Source organism: Python bivittatus, unplaced genomic scaffold, assembly GCF_059951505.1.
Source record: "Python bivittatus isolate LINGU-HERP-01145 unplaced genomic scaffold, Pbiv_v1 ctg000080_np1212, whole genome shotgun sequence".
NCBI lineage: Eukaryota > Metazoa > Chordata > Lepidosauria > Squamata > Pythonidae > Python > Python bivittatus.
In genome coordinates, this window is record NW_028277035.1 from 86,698,002 (window position 1) to 86,711,342 (window position 13,341).

Genomic DNA, 13,341 nt, shown 5'->3' on the forward strand with positions numbered 1-13,341 from the left:
AGAACTGGCTTTTGCAACCATCGCAGATCTAATTCTATCTTCGCTGGGTGCGTTTGACTGATAATTTGCTGTTTCAAGTAACATTCTGTCTCATTATTTTTTTCAATACTCCTCGCAGGCCTCACTGACAGCCCATCTTGACAGTTAACAAATGAACGAGGAAGATGTTTACTGCTCTCATTGGAGCCTACAACGCAATACGGCAACAAAGACTAAGTTGCCGATGAAGTCAGACGTAGGCACCCTGTATAATGAAGCACACTTCTGACCTGGCACTGTGGCTTTATCCTCACACTCTTTTTAATGTTATGCTCAGGTGGCGGCAGCCGACCCATCTTGGCTGATCTTCAAAAATTTAATCAAGGTGAGACCTGGCTACTATTTGCATGGAAAACTATCAGGAAATCCCATAGTTGCAGACTAAATCAGAAGGTTGAGGAGGAAAAAACCAATTCCATACTGTTGCCAAGAAAACTACATGGGCATGTTTATGAAATCACCGAGAGTTAAGAGTGTTTAACCAATGCTGCAGAGCACACGGCATGTTGTATTTTCTGAGCTGTGGCAGAACAGCCATAGGGATATTATATAGATGTCCCCAGCTAGCCATGATGATGAAAGAATGATAACACATGCACAGTGAAAGGAAGCTTGCACCCCAGCATCTGATGCAAGTATGCAAATTATGGGTTGCCATTGTGACATTGTGATATTTGCCTCCCCTAGCAGACACCTGTGAACAAGCCATAGGTACCACCATGGAAACAGGTCTATCCACATCTCAGGCTGGGTCCACACTTTGTTCTAAACCAGAGTTTGTTTAACCATGATTTCTTATTAAAGCACAATGCCTGTTGACCCAGCATATTTACCATAAACCATGGTTTGCAAACCACATTCTGATTTTGCATGTGACCCAACCCTGTTTCAGAGTAGCATGCTCTACCTTCCCCTCCTTCACTTTGATTATAAGGACACTAGATGTCTCCTTTTATGTTCTGAATCAACCTCAGTCAAGCATTATGTCCAAACCTCAAACCGCGGATTTACCTTAACTAGGGATGGTTGAAGTAAATTAACTTCACAAACCATGGTTTGGCATGGGCTTGTTTCAAACAAACCATAATGAAGATCAGCTCTCCCAACCTGGGCCTCCAAATATACTGGGACTACAATTGAGAATTCCCCACGCATTTGAAAAGCAAGAGATTAGAGGAGAGTGGTGCCAATTAATAATGTGGAATTCAGAGAAACCATGTTGTAGTTAATTTAAAACTGAAGGAAAAACCTCTGAACTCTGTCCTCACAGTTGAACCAGAGGAAGAAAGAGGAATCGGTAGGATTCGCCTCTTGCTCTAAGTCCTAAACGTACTTTTGAAATCATAAGGGCTGGGTACAGACCAGAAAGCCTCAACTAACTATCCACCTTTTGGCTTAATGTGTCGCATGAATCCAACCCTGTGCCTTAGCTCAGTGACTGGACTCACACATCACCTTAATCCCTAATTTATTTAATCATGGCTTCTTGAAGAAGCTACAATGGGCAGGCTTTCCAATATCACACCCTATTTTTATCATCCACAATGACTAGGCTTACAAAGCTTGCTGAATCAAAAGCAATCACACCATACAATGGTGTAACACGAGATGAGAACTCAGGCCAAATCCTTGGGAGGCCAGACCGGGCCAGGAAATCTAGGGCTACCCCCAATCAGCTCACTGGCTCCAGAGTAGCATCTTCACAGTAGCGTTGCGGTCAGGATGAGAAATCCACATCCCCCTGAAATCCTCATATGGAAAGAGGGGTATAAATGCAATGAACTGCCATAGATGTAATAAACAGTCCTGTTCATGAACCAACAGATGGCTGAAACGTGACCTCATTATTAGTAATGTATGAAATGACGGATTTCATCCTCAAATGAGGGCCTTTGAGATGTGTTGGGGCTATAGACTCCCAGAATTCCCCACAGGGCTGCATTTGTGCCTGAGTGCTCAGTTTCAGACTTCCAATTTACGCTTGACTTCCAGAGCTGAATTATTCAGTGACATTATTTTTTATCCATCTGGTCGCATCCATATCCTACTCTTCCTTCCAAACTGGCACTTCAAGCAGCTCAGATCTGCATACCTCAAGGCTCCTTGACTCTTCCCTCATCCAGGTTCCGGCCAAGTTGAAACATGCTTTGCTTGAACAAAACAACAGCCTCAATGCCCTGAAAACATTCCCTGAAATTATCTTTCACTGCTTCCTTTTGCAGGCCTCGGAGGCACCAATTTCCTACTTGAAGTGCCCCATGGTTTTTCCAATCTCAGCAGCTGCTACTCTCACATGAACATTGGTGCATGTGCTCAGATAACCAGGGCAGAGCTCGAAACGTCTCGAGTTGCGGGAATCAAGTTATGAACTGATGCTGTGCGGCTGATTGTACAAAGTACAATGTTGACTGCTTTTGTAATAGGGGCCATGGACGACTTTCTGAATGGATGAGCCCTATCCTTGATTAATCCAACTACTGATGGCTCTGAGTCACTGGAAACTTTGGCCAGCGATAGTTGGGGAAGTTCAAAGGCAACTTCTGATGAAGAGCAGGTACTGAGGTAGGAACAAACAATAGGTAGCTGTTCATTCCATGACTTGGTTAGAACCATCTCAGGGGCATCATTTAGTCACAGAGCCAGGGGGGACTTGTAGCCCTACTCCTTGCTTAACACAGCGGCTGTGTTTGCACCACAGAATAATATATGGTTAACAGAACCATGGCTTATTCAATTATCCCAACTCCCTGGGTTCATACAATACAGAGGACCATAAACTAATCATACCAGCTCAGATCACATAATACAATAAGGCACTAACAAGCCGTATGTATTATGCCACAGACTGGTTCTGTTTTGGCATAAAGGAAAGGCTGGACGATTTGATGCTGTGCTGTAAAGGCTCAAGTTGTTTTTTTAAAACTAAGCTGTAGGAATGTTCACAGTTATAATTATTGTTGTATTTTATCTAGCTTTTCCTTTCCTTTTTATTTCTCTTTTATATTTTATTTCTCTTTTATATTTTTTTCCTTATACTCATTTGTTTTCTTTTTCTTTTCTATTAAGGCTATATATATATATGAAAAAGACAATGGCAAACCAGTTCAGTTATACTATCAAGAAAACTGGATGGGGACAGTCATCTTGCCTCAAACTCAACGTGAGGGTGTCTTTACCTTTTTTAAAAAATGGAATATAAAGATCTCTTGCTTAGGTAATAATCCCCAAGCTCCTCCTACCTGTCTATCCTATTTTTACTAGTGGCAAATGCTCTTATTAGCCATAATGGCTGAATGTAAACTTTCTGTCAGTTCCATCCAACTTACTGGACCCTGGGGGAAGACTGCTGGCACCAACCTGCCTAGATTTAAAGCCAGCAGAGTCCAAACGGCTGGAGGAGAAGGGGGAGGGGAACTTGCCCTCTACCCCCCAGATATCCTCCCACTAACTTCTAACTGGGTGGGTTTCACCCCCAGTCTGTCTTTTACTGCAGATGGGGCCACCTTGCCCCTGCCTCATCTCTCACCTGGGCAGCCCCTAGCAATTTCATGGCAGGAACATTTAGGCCCAGAGCACTCCTCAGTGGGTGGTTTGGTAGTGGTGGGGATGAGAGCTCAGACTGGGGGCCTTTGTCTTACTAGTTACCTCAGGGGATGGACCTCTTTCCTCTGTCTTCTAATATCTACGTATATGAAACTGCTGGGGAGGTCATCCGACAGTTTGGGCTGTAGGGAGGAATGCTATTGGAAGAAGACAGGTTGAAGCTGAACCCAAGCAAGATGGAGTTGTTATCAGTTTATCAGAGTTCTCTTATCAACACCAGTATTATCTCTGGACAGGCAAGACTACCTATGAAGGAGCTAATCTGTGATTTGGAGATCCTTCTGGAGTCACAGCTCCTGCTGGATCAGCAGGTGGAAGCTGTGGATAGAAGGGCCTTTTCCCAGCTTCAGCTGATACACCAATTGTGGCCTTCCTGGTGCAGAAGGACCTGATTACAAATAACTCATGCTCCCATGAAGACTTGGCCAGAATGGCCAATGAGAAAGGATGCTGGAACCTGTGATTCAGCAATATCTGAATCAAGATTGCCAGAGTTCTCCAGAATTTTGGAAGTTAACAGCCGAACATCTCAGGAGGATGCCAGACTGGGGAAATATGGGCATCTTCATATGACCATATATGCCTAACCTAACTTTCATTAGAAATTGAGATCGCCCTCAATAATTCTCTATCATGGCTTGCTGAAAGAACTTCCGGAAACCTGAGGTAGAGCTCATTTACTGCATTATGACCAAGAAAAGTCAAAATGCCTGGCTAAGATATATATGCACACTGCCCTCTTACCCCCTTGACCACAAAGCCTGAGATTTATCAGGTAAACTAAAAATGGAACAGCCAATATTTTGGGTTTACAGAAACTGAAATTTGAAGCCAAATCTTGTTGAAAGCTCTACTACTGTCTCCTGGAAACACAAAATAGTGACTCTTCCACCTCAGATTCTGATTAAAGCATATATACACTAACAAATGTGGTCTTTTAGCTACATGTATCACACAACTGACTGAATGATTATGTGTCATCAAGTTGTTGTGGACTCCTCGTGACCACATAAGATAGATTTTCTCCAAGATGATCTATCCCTAACCTGTTCTGTCAAGTCTCCCAACCGTGCACCCATTACCAGTGTAACTGAGTCCATCCACCTCGCTGCTGGTCGTCCTCTTCTTCTCTTTCCTTCCACTTTTCCCAGTATTAGAGCCTTATCCAGAGAGCTAGACCTTCATATAACAAACACAGCCTTAATGTGGCTTGTTTGGTTTGGCTTAGCCTAAATGAGTTATGTGAACTCAGCTAATCTGGTTATGTGATATGGCTCAGGTTTGTTGTAAAAATCTAGACAATGGTGGTTTACTCACTAAACTTAAGTAGAGCATGGCTCAGTATGATACACGGACTGGCTCCTCCTTTTTTTTTAATGGGAAAGAAAAAGTGGGTTGAGGATTCTGGCCTGCATAGTGACCACAAAGATGACTGGGCCATTATAGGACCTTTAATCTAGTACTGTGCATTTTAGCAACTCTCATGCAAGGGCCTCTCCTTGTCCTGCTGGCAGAGGTCTTTCTAAAGGAAATGGCAAGAACTGAACTTTGGATCTTCTGCTTTAAAACTATATATTCATTCCTAAGATTACAGTGTTATTTTGGGTTCAGCAAACATATTTCATTACTTCAAAAGGAAAAAAAGGATGTCAAATTCTTCCTTCACTTTTTTTCTAATCCCCCATCTCTTTTTAGGCTCTGCCTGTAACCAGCTGTCTTAACCAGTACCCCAGATGGGATGAACTTCAACTCAGCTATTGGAATTCTGGAAGTTGAAATCCCACACATCTAGAATGCATAAGGTTGGAAGATTAATCTACACAGATGAACTTCTGAAATCTTTCATCAGCCTCTTGGATCACTTTCCTGCTATTTCTCTACACCTGAGATGAGCAAGCGGGGTCCTGTGGGCCATCCCACCATCCCATTTCTGAGACTCCCCATACGCAAAAAGCTAATTGATGGATGCATGCACGCACATTTGGCTTTGGAGTAAGGGATATATAATTTATACCCAACTTAATGCACCTCTTTTTCATCAAGTTTCCTCTGGACACCTCCAAAATGAAAATGAGTCTGAAAAACTCAGTCCTGCCTCCTTTAGTAACATCACTGTATCCCCATCCTCCCCCGTGGCCTTCAGAAGACTAAAAGGAGGAAAATAAAAGTGTGGTCCCCAGCCAAGGAAGAGTTGCCCACCCCTGCTCCAGAATGAGAAAAACGGAGAGGGTTGGGACGTGGGCCAGAATAGAATAAAGGAGTCTGGAAAGGTTTTTGGGCGGGCACATTCTCCCAGGAGATTAACAGTGTGCGGGGAGGAGAAGGGAGGGAGATCTTTGACAAAGCCGCTTCCTAAATGAGATTTTATAAAACTACAGCTGAGGCAGGAGGGGTGGCACAGGAGGACTGGTTAATTTTTAACCTGTTGGGCTAAGTCTGCAGAGAAGGAATGGGAGTGAGCATGTTCTTCAGGCTGAATGTTCCAGTCAAAAGACACTGCCCAGCTAGGCAGTTGCTCCCACATGAATGGCTTTTCTCAGCAAAGAAGGAAAAAAAACAAGATTAGAATGATATCAAGGAAAAAGCCGGGGGGGGGTTCCAAATGGAGGACAAGGACGCTTGTCCCATTCTAAACTTCTGCGGATCAGGCAGGGTGAATGCCCAGGGAAACTCTCACTGGGTGGTAGGAGGCACTGACCATAACTTAACCACTGTGTGTTGAATAAACCACAATTGTCTGAGTTGTATAACAAACAACACCCTAAGCCACAAACCACCATTTATAAATTACAATACCTGGATCCACACAATACAGTAAGCCCTAATAGAAAAAGCCATTTCGTTTAATGGCTGTGTTCATATAACATACTTAGCCAGAATGGGTAAAGACCTACTACCTGCATCCTCCTGACTTGCTAAGCTTGGCTAGAATTAATCTTGGTTAGTTGTTTTGTGGCTTTGCAACCCACCTGTTGGGTTAATTCATGACTTAATATAATGTTTAAGCCCAGCAACAGTGTAACTAGGTTAAGCATGTTGTGTGAATGTAGTCCCTGTGCCGTGTGAAGCAGGCAGTGAGTGTGGCAGGGGCCAGAATATTTTATTTATATGCAAAATTTATCTAACTGCCTGGAACTAACCAGACTATAACTGGCTTACAGGAATTAAATTAATACAGTTTTCTCCCAGAGTACAGAAAAAGTTGAGGAAGTTGTTAGCTCTCAGTTTATGGGAGCTTAGACGGTCCTCTGAATCCTTGGCTGGCTTGGCAGAGAGTCTGCATCTCCAGACATTGTTCTGCTCTGCAGAGATCTTGCTGCTGTCCAGAGGAAACAGAAGCTGAAGTAAAAAATGAGCACCGGACTTAAAATTGGGGGATTGATTGTTTATGTGCCATCAAGTCAGTGTCGACTCTTAGTGACCGCATAAATAGATTTTCTCAAGGGCAATTTGTCCCTAATGGGGGATACCCAAGTTCAAACACAACCATGAAGTCTGTGATGTGACTTTGGGACAGTCACTTGCTGGATTAACACACTGCACTAACCCACAATCATTTGTTTGCTGTTGACTGGCAAGTAATAAGAACCTACTACCATAGTTTATAAGCAATGGTTTGTGACCTAGCATGCAGGCCCAGCCAACTATAGGAACTTCAATAAACTATGGTTAAGAAAACCAAGTCTAGTACATGAAACAGGTCAAAGTCAAGGCATCACAATGGCAGAGCCAACTAAACATGGTTAAACAAACCAACAAACCTCAGATTAGCATGATATAGGAACTTGGTGTAGTGGTTAAGGCACCAGGCTAGAAACTGAGTTCTAGTCCCACCTTAACCACAAAGCCAGCTGGGTGACTTTGGGCCAGTCCCTCTCTCTCAGCCCTAGGAAGCAGGCAATGGCAAGCCACTTCCAAAATCTTGCCAAGAAAACTGCAGGGACTTGTCCGGGCACAGTCAACAGGAGTCAAGACTGGCTCCAAGACAAAAAAAGGCGGGGGGGAATTAGATGTCACGTCTGCAACTGGGTTGATGTAGGAAAGGCTTTTCCTCTTACCCAGATGTACATACTACTGCCTTAACCTCTGCTGCATTAATTAAACCCAATTTCAGCACCACCCCTTTGACCCTAGTAAATCAAGGGGCCCATAGTCAGCAAGTGACTTGCCAGATGTCCTGCGCTTGTAGGAATGTTCCATCATGGCTGTGTCCCATCATTTTTGGACTTCTGACCTAGCAGTGTTGTCAGCTTGATCGGAAATGCAGTAAGTGACTTGAGGCACAGATGCCTAGAAGACCTCAACGGATGACAATAATAGGGTGGCCTTTACAAGCAGTGTCAAACAAAGCCCTTACCGCAAGACCGCCCTCTGCCAGAAAAAGAGAGCCCCTCCCTCTTTCCAAAATCTTCAAAGAACTGAGATCTTTTCTCTCCAACACATGGGGTGACATCTGCTGGCAAACTGTCACACCACACTGTGTTACATTTGTTGCTCCACAGGCAACCCAAGGTGATGACAGTGGCTGCCCTTCGCAACTATTGCAGAGTCTGAGGCGGCTGGAGTATGTATCTGACACTGCCACAGGGGAAAAGACCAACAATTCACACGTAATACATCCTTCCCAAACAGGACTTCCATGTACTAGGTCTGCTAAGACAGAGTGGGTATTTTTGCCGAAGCAAAATCATTTACACAAATGATGCACAATATCGTAAGTAAGCGTTTCTACTGTTAGGGACAAGTTTTTTAAAAAGTCTGCATTTCTCCAGGATGAGGAGTTACTGCTGGCCTGGCCTTTAATTGCTAATTCAGTGGGAGTGTGTTTTCTGTTTCTGGCCAGTATTACACCCTGGCTGAACACGCTTTACCATGTTAGGCTGCAGACCTATGAAAAGCATGGTACCACTTCCTCACACTTCCTCAATTCCTTTAAAAAAAATCTTGAAAACATTTTTTCCTCAGATGGAAAAGAATGCATTATCTAATTTCTGGTGCTGCCAGACTCCTGATTTTGGACTGCCATAGACTAACGCAGCTGCCCTCCTACATTATCTAATGTAGCATGTTTTAAAGAATAAATCCCATGCCTGTTCATTACACTATGGGCTACCTTAGTTATGACCCAGCTGGACTCAGAAAAAGGGAGAGGAGAAATCTAGTTTTTATTATACCTTTGGCATCTTCTAACCGTAGTAAGGAGAAGATGAACATCACCCTTCTCTTAGGCTGGACCCTGTCCTACCTGTCAGCATATTTTAAAATTTCTAAATTGCAACTGCAAAGGGGGGAATGTCTAATCAGAAGGTTCACATTTTCCTTTTCATATCACATCTCCACAAACTTCATTTTCCTGAAGTTGTAACTTGATGCAGAAGAGGAGTTCTCACCAGCACTGATGGATGTGCCTGAAAACGCCTGCAGACAAGACTTGTTGAATCAATTGACCTGCATTGTTTAACAAATTTCATGGGAAGTTCAAACAATAATTTCAATCCCTCTAAGGCTGTGCCACCATATCTTTTTTTTTTTTCTCTTTCCACCGAAAGGAAAAAAAAAACATTAAGGGAAAAGACTGAATATTTGTACAGTATGTTTTGACTGGCAGATCTGATGTGCCACCGTCTAGAAACCCGCTGTTAAATATGACAATGCAATCTTCTTAAATGAATTGAGAGCCGGTTTGGCATAGTGGTGAAGGCACCAGGCTAGAAAGCAGAAGGCTGTGAGTTCTAGTCCTGCCTTAGGCACGAAAGCTGGCTGGGTGACTTTGGGCCAGTCCCTCTCTCTCAGCCCAACTCACAGGGTTGTTGTCATGGGGAAAATAGGAGGAGGAAAGAGTATTAGGTATGTTTGCCACCTTGAGTTATTTATAAAAATAATAAAAGCAGGATAAAAAAAAATCTAATCTAAATCTAATACATGCAGAGAGAAGCACACACACACACATGCAGAGACTTGATTTTGGATGGATTACAGTGGCATAACAGCCATTTGCTTGAGAGAGAGCAAGAGATAGGCACTGAAGGAGTGGGGCACAGAATCCACAATGTCCCTTCTGGACTGTGATGTACATAAAAGAAGGGTAAATGGATAATTATGCTACACAAAGTGATTGTAAGCCTTTGCTCCACATGGTGATTTGTTCATTTAACATTCTCCCACCAGCTCGCCAACTTTGGAATCCGTGGACTCTCAGTCCGCCGTAGATGTAGATCGTGGTAGCAACCCAAAATGAATGGATGGGAAGGCCAGGGGCTAATTTTCTTCCATGATCCCCCTGCCTTTTTACTGAACACCCCTGAGAATGTCCTTCCTAGCTGGAAAAAAAATCCCCCGATTTCCCAGTAATAGAGAAAAAACATATTTAATGTACCCAGAAGGACAGTAAAACCACAGAGAGAGGGGAGCTGCCTGGCACAGGTTCTTGGTACCAGCTCCACCACTCCGGCTTTCTCTCTTTCTGGAGGTCCCTCCGGATTCAGAAGGGAGCCAGAAAGTACATCAATCTTCACACACGCCTGCATTGTACAGCAGGTTCAAGGGAAGGATCCCACCCCCAAGCCCAGAGCTCCACTTTGCTATCCTCTTGGAAACCGGGTCCAAGTGGAAGTGTGCGTGGTCGCCAGCTCCCTGGGGGACAGGCAAGCATCTCCATCTGAACAAAGAAGGCTGGGGGTGGGACCGAGTCAGCCCTCCAGCCCTCTGAGGGGAAGGGTCTCTGCAGCTTCAGGGTGGCTCTCCTCGCCCCTTCCTCCTCCTCCCCCCCCAGGGAGGGGGGAAGACAAACGCAAAGGGTTTCCAGCCTCGAGGCTGGTTGGGGGGGCAGGAGGGCTACCCTCCTCCCTTGGCAAGGCTGAAGAGGGGTAGAGATGGCAGCGGAGGGAGCTGCGCCAAGGGGGAGAGAGGCAAGCGGGCAGGGGCTTCACAAGCAGGCGGGAATAAAGGGGTCATTCTCAACGAGCTGGAGGCACCTCCTGTAAACACACCTCTCTGGGATTAGTCCACGCACACGCACCCCAACTCGGGGTCTGCGGGAGTGACGCGGCCATCGCCAAAGCAGCGCGGGTTCAGGGCGACGCTTCCCAAAATAAGTTCTGGGAAGCCGAGCCCAAACCCGCGCAAACCCGCTGCCCCTTCCAGAGCAAAGAAAACTCCCATTCAAATCAGCGCCGCCTCGCTCTCGGGAGGTGTGGGGGGGGGGGGACGGGGAATGAATGGGAGAGAAGAAAAACTTGGGGGACGAGGAAGGGAGCTGGAGAGGAAACGGGGGGGCGCTCCATAACCCCCTCCCAGGCGGTGCTCTACCCGAAAAACCTCTGATTTCCCCCCCCTCCCCCCCGTTCCTCTTCTTCTTTTCCTCCACCCGCGAAAGCCTCCCGGGCAGGCAGAAGGAGCGTGGAACAAAAGAGAGACCCAAGAAATGGGGAGGGGGGAGGAGAAGTAAGGAGCAAACTCACCCCAAATGCCATCTCCGAGCAACTTGCCCTGGGGGAGGGGTGGGAATCCAGGCGTCTCGCTCCAGGACAATGAGGGGTCGAGCGAGCGGCGGTCTCCGCGTCTCCTGCCCCCAAACCGCCGGTGCACCAGCCGCGGCCGCCAGGCAGGACCTTCGTCACCTTTTTCTCCGCCGCGGGGAATTCCAACGCGCGGTGTAAACAAGCCTCCCCCCTCCCCGCAAGTCCACCTCCTCCCCACGGCTGCTCCGGAGCGAGGCTTGCGTGGAAGAGGCACCGATCCAAGCGCGCGGCCGGCGCCGTGCGTGCGCCCCACTCAGTCAGTCCCGCGGGGTTTCCTCGGCGGCGAGCGGCACCAGAAAGCAGAGGGCGAGCGACGCTGCTGGGCGCTGGAAAGTAGTTCTGCGACCGGCCCGCCGCTAAAGCAAACAACGAGGCGAAGCGAGGGAGCCCCTGCCGCGAGTGAGCGGCTACTGCAAAGCCAGGGCGAGCGCGAGGTGCGGGGGACGCCGGCTGACAAAAGCCCAGCCCGGCCTCGCCGCTTCTCCCCGGCGCCCCTCCTCCGCAGAGGCGTCCGGGGCGAGAGCCCGAGCCGGAGAGCCCTGCGGGAGCCGCGGGCGGCCCGCCTCCGGCTTGAATCGCGGGCCCTGCGGAGCAACTCGGAGCGCGCCAAGCTCCCTGCCGTCGGCTCGCTCGCCAGCCCCAGCCCCAGCCCCAGCCCGCGGCTTCGGGCTTGTTTATAGGTAAAGGAAGAAGGTGCCGCCCCCGCGCCCCGTCCACGGTCGGCGGGGAGAAGTCGGCTCTCTCCCGCAGCGAGGCTGGCGGGGCAGATGTCCGGGACCCCCAGCTCTGCCCGCGAGGCAGGACTTTTTCCTCCTGCCCGTCCCAAGAAACGCAGCAGGTCTGGCTTGTCCTGCCCAACGGAGGAGGCTCCAGACAGGCACCTCAAGGCCGTTCCTTCCAGGGATGAAAAAGGAAGGAAGGGGTCCCGCTGCCCTGCGGCTCCCGAGGCCTGGGTTCCAGTGGGGCTGCAACGTGTTAGGCTCACACAGCTGATCCCACACGAGACTCCCCGGTGGTTGGTGGCCCCTGGAGAATAGCTGGCCTGCTCTTTCATCCCAGAATGCTTTCGCAGGATGCACATCCAGGCGCTGGCATCTGCGCTGCCAACATGCCAGCGCCAGGTTAATTTTTTTAGTTTGCCCAGGCATTATTTATTAGGTTAATTAATGCGTTAGATTTATATCCTGCCTTTTGTTCAGGAGTGATTGGTGGTACACAACTGTTCCCCCAACAACAACCTTGTGAGGTAGGTTGGGCCGAGAGAAAGTGATGGTGCCTTTTTGTTTGGAAAGAACACTCAGGGTTGCCCACGACTGAAAAACACATCCTTGACCAAAGTGCCTGCTTGGGTTCCTTGGGGCCAGTGTCTCCTAGCCCAACCTATCTTACAAAGGTGTTATTGTGATAAAAGGAGACCACCATGCCCATACACATGTGGGGCCTTTAGCTTAGGGAGAAAAGGTAGGGTATAAATGCAAATAATAAACAATATATCTTGTGTTTGCTGCTGCTCAATTTTTTTAATGATGATATTTTTGGAGATGTTCTGGAAGCTACATCTGGTAGAGAATTCAGCAGCTAGATGACAGGTACCTCTCCAGGCCAGTGTAACCCCATTACTTAAGTTGCTGCATTAGTTACTAGTATGCTTCTGGACCCAATTCAAATTGGGGGTTTTTAAAGCCTTCTCTGTAATGCCTTGCTGAGATAGAATCTGCCTACCCAGGCCGGACTTCTAGAGTGGGCCTGTGGGGGTCCTCTCCTTTCCAGGTCCATGGGGTGCGGACCAGGCCTCTCACTTTTTGGAATACGGGTGGCCTAAACCCTGCTTGCATTTCACCTTGTTCAAGCATTGTTTCGCCCCTTAGTTGTGTTATGCGTTCTGCTTTTTTCTTTCATTTTTGTATGGTACGCAAGTATCTAAGCTTCTTGTTACCTGCCCAGCATCTGATAGGATTGGAATGGGGATAGAAATCAATAAATGAATATTTTAATGATGTTGCTTTGGTTGCATTTTGTAACTGAACGTTCTTCCCCTCCTGGAGTTTTTAAATGTATTAGCAGCTGTGAAATGCTGCTAATATTTGTTTTTGACAATAATAAAAGCAGAAGAGACATAGGGAGGCTGAATACAGTGCTTCTGAGTCTCTCTCATGGCACGAACAGCAACTGGGCATCA

At 47.0% G+C, this 13,341-nt stretch overlaps 1 protein-coding gene and 1 long non-coding RNA gene across 5 annotated transcripts in view; one reads left to right on the forward strand and one right to left on the reverse strand.

Annotated features, from left to right (window-relative positions):
• The window catches only part of PLXNB1 (plexin B1), a 130,738-nt gene extending 118,763 nt beyond the window's left edge, over positions 1-11,975 (reverse strand). For 3 of the 4 annotated variants that reach the window (XM_088134519.1, XM_088134518.1, XM_088134517.1), the window contains exon 1: positions 11,103-11,974. The gene's annotated coding sequence lies outside the window, so the exon portion shown is untranslated. Of the gene's footprint in view, positions 1-11,102 lie in introns of all 4 variants that reach the window. The other variant, XM_088134520.1, reaches the window with a different exon arrangement.
• Positions 2,270-5,815, forward strand: LOC148216770 (uncharacterized). Its single transcript, XR_015795089.1, has 3 exons — positions 2,270-2,601; positions 3,106-3,253; positions 5,338-5,815. It is a non-coding gene; the product is annotated as an uncharacterized LOC148216770 (long non-coding RNA).
• Positions 11,976-13,341: the final 1,366 nt, after the last annotated feature.